A 5,537-nucleotide genomic window follows, 5' to 3' on the forward strand; every position below is an offset into this window, starting at 1 on the left:
TCATCTTTCTCCCGCGGAGCAGCTGGTAGTTTCGAACCGCTGACCTTAAGGTTCGCAGCCCGATTCGTAACCACTACGCTACCAGAGCTCCTTAGGGCATTAGAAACAGGTTATTCCAGTTATTGCCACTAAACTGATGTTTTTCTAGTTCTTGGTTTTGTTTCACCACACCACCCCATCTTTGAAATTTCAAGTTGCAAGTTATGTTTAGAATATCAGTTGGCATCTCACAGTACTTCACCAATATCTTATGCTTTTTTCACCCTCAAAGAGATAATTTTGAAAGTTATTTTTTTTTTTGTCTTTGTCACTTTTCCCTGCAAACCTGAGTTCATTTTGCATGTTATTGTGCCAAACACGAGGTCAATGTTGTTGTTAAGTGATGCAGAGTTGTTTCCAACTCACAGCAACCCTGTATAGGGTTTCTGAGGAGTGGCTGGTGGGTTTGAACTGCTGACCTTGTGGTTCAAAATGACCTTTTGGTTCAGTGCTTATCTTATAGCACCATGCCAGGATTCACTGCTACTTAAAACAGTTTGACTTGGTTCTGTAGCTCTCTTTCCTTCTTTAATAAGTGCTCTTTAAAGATTTGAACTTATCAGAGAACCCCTTGGGCTGTTGCATTGTCTTTTTAGATGCCTCTTACTTTTCATTGTAAGGAAGCTTTCTGGGCAGTAAAATGAAATACATGTTCTGGACAATTCATCATATGAATATTAATGCCTAAAGCCACTTTTAGTTATGTGCTAAGTACTTTACATTTATCAATGAATTTAATCCTCATAATGATAGATCAATTGGTAGGTGTTATATTCTCATATTAAAGAAGGCGAAACTAAGACACAGAGACAAAATAAATTATCCAAGCTCACACCACTGGTAATTTATGGAATTGGAATATGGACCCATATCGTTGATTCCAAAGTCACTAATCATGACTGTACACTACAAACAGGGCTTTGTTGGTCTGACTTTAGTGAATTTTGTGCAATAATAAGCTGACAGGGTGACTGCACATATTACATTTATTTCAATAATACAATAAATTATGTACTTCCTGTTTTGTGGGTAGCAGATGATAGCTAAACTTTTCCTGGTAAGTTTTCTTTTCCAGTAGAAGTGGTTTTCTTTAGTCACTCTTATTCTTCACCTGCCTATAAGAATTAGCTGTCTAATTAAATGCTATGTTATATTACAAATAATTTAAAAAATGCACATACAGGACCACCATCTAAAGAGAAAATGGAGAATATATATATGCTTGTATATTCATGACATTTCTTTCTTCCTGCCTGGTTTATTTCCTTTTGCTCATGGATTTATTAAGTAGAAGTTGGATGTTGGCATTCTTTTATTCCAAGATCCCTCATCCTGGAACCGAATTTCTAGCAATGTGTTAATTTTAGCACTGTTTTATTTCATTAAAATAATTGGCAAGTTCCTTGAGTTTTATCACAATGGGAGCTTACCTATTTTTAACTATGTAAAACTTATGTGCTGATGCTATTTTCACTTGGAAAATAATTCTCCATAAGTCATTTCTAAAAAAAAAAAAAAAAAATTTCCTGTAAAGTTGGTCCATTTAACCACTTCTAATTCATAGTCGACAGAAAGCCAAAGTCACAGAGAAGTTAAATAAACTCTTAAGAGTTTTCCCAATGCCCCATCCAAATTCTTGTCTCAACACAGTGTTAGGACCTGCTGTTGTTACTCTTTCCTTGGCAACAAAAATTATTCAACTCTCCAATACCTGAGCCCTCAGCCTTTCATTCTATTTATAACCAGCTCATTGTTCTTTATAGTGTGAAAGATAAAATCATCATGACTTATGTCTGTGACCAGACACTCCCCTCTCTAGGATGCACCTCTTCTCAAGAAGTTTGCTACACTGTCAACTTGGTTTTGCTCTGCTTCTCTCATTGCCCACTGGACTTTTGAATAGTTTTGTGCACAATATCTACTGGGATTCATGAGATATGATATCTCTCTTCTACTCACCATTGACAGTGGCAGTGCTTCCATTTTGTCTCTGCATTCCCAGAGAGGTGGTTTCTTTGACTGCTTCACCAACCATTCTTTCTTTTTATTTATTTATTTTTTTTCATCATTTTTTTTGATGGTAAGACTTCATCATCATGTACTTTACATACTTGTGCATTATGACACACTGTGTGTTCAGAGTGGTTGTGAGATGTTACCAGACATTAGTTAATAGTAATGAAAAGAAAAAGGCAAAAACATTCACTGCCCTCTCCACCCAGGAGACAAGCTAAAATGTTAATCAGGATACTGAGTGGGACCAATCCTTTCCACACAGAAGTCAAACTAGAATGTTAAACAGGTTACTGAAAGGAACCAATCCTCTGGTTCCCTCCTATCTTCAAACAGGTCTACAACCTAACCCCTCTCCTATTTTGACCCTATATAAGTCTACACTGCCCTATATTTGTTAAGTGCTGTTGCATCAGTTCTGACCCACAGAATCTGGAGAAATTAGTGCTTCTGAGCCAGTCAGCTTAATAAAAACTGAAACTCTGCTTCACCTCTCCAAGTGGCCTTGGCTTCTTCGATGACGGAGCAAGAGTGGCAGTGACACTCTCGAATTTAAAACACTCTCGAATTTAAAACAGTAACAGGACATCAAAGTTTGTATCCAATTTACATGAAAAAGTTGGAATGAATTCAAGTTTTTTTATATAATAACCTGATGTCATTCATCTGCATTCTACTATGCTTCCTTTCTTTCCTTTTCACTAGAGTGAGGTTTTCTTTATTTGATTTTGCAAAATTGGGCACCCAGTAGACACGGGCAGACATGAGGCATGGCCAGCTCACAAAGAGTTTTATTCCTCTGCCTCGAAAAAAAACCCGTCTTCTAGTTCCCATTTTACTAGGTACTACAGTGCTCTGCGATTGTAGTGGTTACTAATCAGGCTGTGAATCTTAAGGTCAGTAGTTCAAAACTACCCTCTGTTCTGCAGGAGAAAGATGAGGCTTTCTGCTTCCGTAAAGATTTTCAGCCTCAGAAACCCTGTACAGGGTCGCTATGAGTCAGAACCAACTCCATGGCACATAACCACCAGCACCACAGAGTTTACAATCTACCCCAATGTCAAATGACACCTACTAGTCCTTACTGGTACCGTTCTCATTTAAAGTTAGTTTTCCTCCTCTTCTATTTCTTTGATGGGTGTATTCTTATTTAAAAGTTTCTAGCTGGTCAAACTAGTCTCTTCCTCTTCCCTGAGCTCCTTTCATTATGCTATCCTACATTCCCCTTAGTCCTGAAGATGGATCACCCCAAAAGCTATTTCTCACAAATCCTACCCTTTTCTCTTTACACTTATTGGTCTCATCTTCATTTATTCTTCTTAAATCCTCATAAAGTGTATCATTTCTGGATGTCCCTAAGAGTAGAGCTAACTATGCCTATATTAGGTTGTATCATACTTGCACCTGACATGGTATTACTAAAACATGTACAACCAAAAATGCACCAGCCCATTTCCCTCTTATATTTCATAAATGAACAAAGCAGAAATTTTAATGCACACATAAGTATCTAAAATCCAGTCTCCAGCCTCATTTAGTCCATGGGTCTAGAGTCCAGAGCTGCTCCATTTTTCTGTGTCACCATCTCTGCTGTCACTGCCTCTTCAGGCAGGGTCCCTAGGTCCATTCATGCTCTTCCTTCTTGATGGTCCTGGGATTGTCCATTCCTGATAAAAATTAATTACTCCCTCCTTTTAGCTACATATCTTCTATGATTACAGTTTTGACAATCACAATTAATATTACTAACAATTACAATTGAAATAATAAAATCTTATCAGCATCATTCCATACCACGTTTCACCAGATCCATCTGGATGGAAAAGAGGAAAATTAGTCAATAGGGACTAGTCAATACTAAAACTAAGCACATCCATGAAAATTTATTAAGTCTGCCACTTAATGCATTTATAGCAATGTTATTGTTGTTGTTAAGTGCTGTTGCATCAGTTCTGACCCACAGTGACCCTGTATAGGGTTTCCAAGGAGCAGCTGATGAGCTTGAACCACCGACCCTTTGTAGTCTTGTGCATTAACCCACAGTGTCATACCAAAATTCCTGTTTATAGCAATATTGTTGTTGTTAAGTGCCGTTGAGTAGAGTACGACCCATAGCAACCCTGTATAAGGTTTCCATGGAGCAGCTGGTGAGCTTGAATCACCGATGTTGCAGTTCAAACGACTTTGTAGTCTGACGCATTAGTCCACAACACCACACCAGGACTCATTAACAATGTCTAAATTGTCCATCCTTACCAACCCAGTACACTGCAAAGACAGGCATGTTCTTTGATCTGAAGAAACTTCCATTATGGTTGGAATTTTGAGAAACTGCATCCATAAGCAACAGCCAATTCATCAAATTATAGCAACTGATGCTTACTCAGAGTATTAAACATCTTTATAGTCATCTGATCAGGTTCTAGTCAACTCCACAACCCTAGCTATCCAACTTAGGTCAAATGAGTACCAACTGTAAGTTTGGGATTTCCACACACCTCCCTGTACTTCAAAACAGTTAGTCTTCCCTCTTATTTCATCTCAAAGTCAGTGGGTGCCAATAGAACATCCACACCAAGGTAATCTATGATGGGCCAACTTTTCTTGCCTTGAGGCCCCCAAAACTCAAAATGCTCAGAAATTGTCTACTTTTTTTTCTTTGCTTTATTTCAATCACAAATCTCAGGTTCTTTCAATAGTTCTGGGTCAGTCTTCATGTCTTTTCAAATGCAAATGTATCAACTCTGAAGTTCTGGGTGGAGCTCAAGAGTCCACCTTAAAGTTCTACAAAGGCTTAAGCTGAGAAGTCTTTTTTTTGGACAATTTCTAACTTCCTTTTTAGCAAATCCAATAAAGTATAGGCTGAAGGCCATCTTACAAACTTTCTGTAATCACAATTCCCAATATTCCTATCACACATGTATGTTTATGTTACAATAATAGGCAGGATAATCCAATAGCCATAAGGCTGTCAAACACATTAACCTTTTAAAACACTCAAATTCAATCTTTCCCTTTACCTTTGATTAACCCCATTCATATGCATATGGCCTTGGGTCCCTGGCAGGGTGGATTCCAGTAGTCCCCTGACCACAGATCTGATATCTTTTCTATCCAGCATGACATCAGCTCCAGGCAACTCCAGAAGCTGCTCTCCTTTCAGATGAAACATTTTATCCCATCCCCCTTTGTTTTTTCTCCCACAAAAACCTCACATTTTCTTACGTATGGAGCCATTGCAATGAATCCTGCTTACATCACCAAATGCTTAAACCAAGTAGGGACCATGTCTGACTTCCTCTGAATCTGAACTAGTCCTCGGACTCAAGGCATGACACAACATATAATAGCTGTCTAAATTCCAGTTATATTTGAGACAAGTGAGGATTATTTTTCCACTTTCCAAAACCACCCTTCTGACTAGTCAGTTAAAGGGTCATTGATCCCAGTGTTCTCAGCCAGTTTAGCTACCCTTTGTAGGGCAT

Source organism: Chrysochloris asiatica, unplaced genomic scaffold (genome assembly GCF_000296735.1).
Source record: "Chrysochloris asiatica unplaced genomic scaffold, ChrAsi1.0 scaffold00157, whole genome shotgun sequence".
Taxonomy (NCBI): domain Eukaryota; kingdom Metazoa; phylum Chordata; class Mammalia; order Afrosoricida; family Chrysochloridae; genus Chrysochloris; species Chrysochloris asiatica.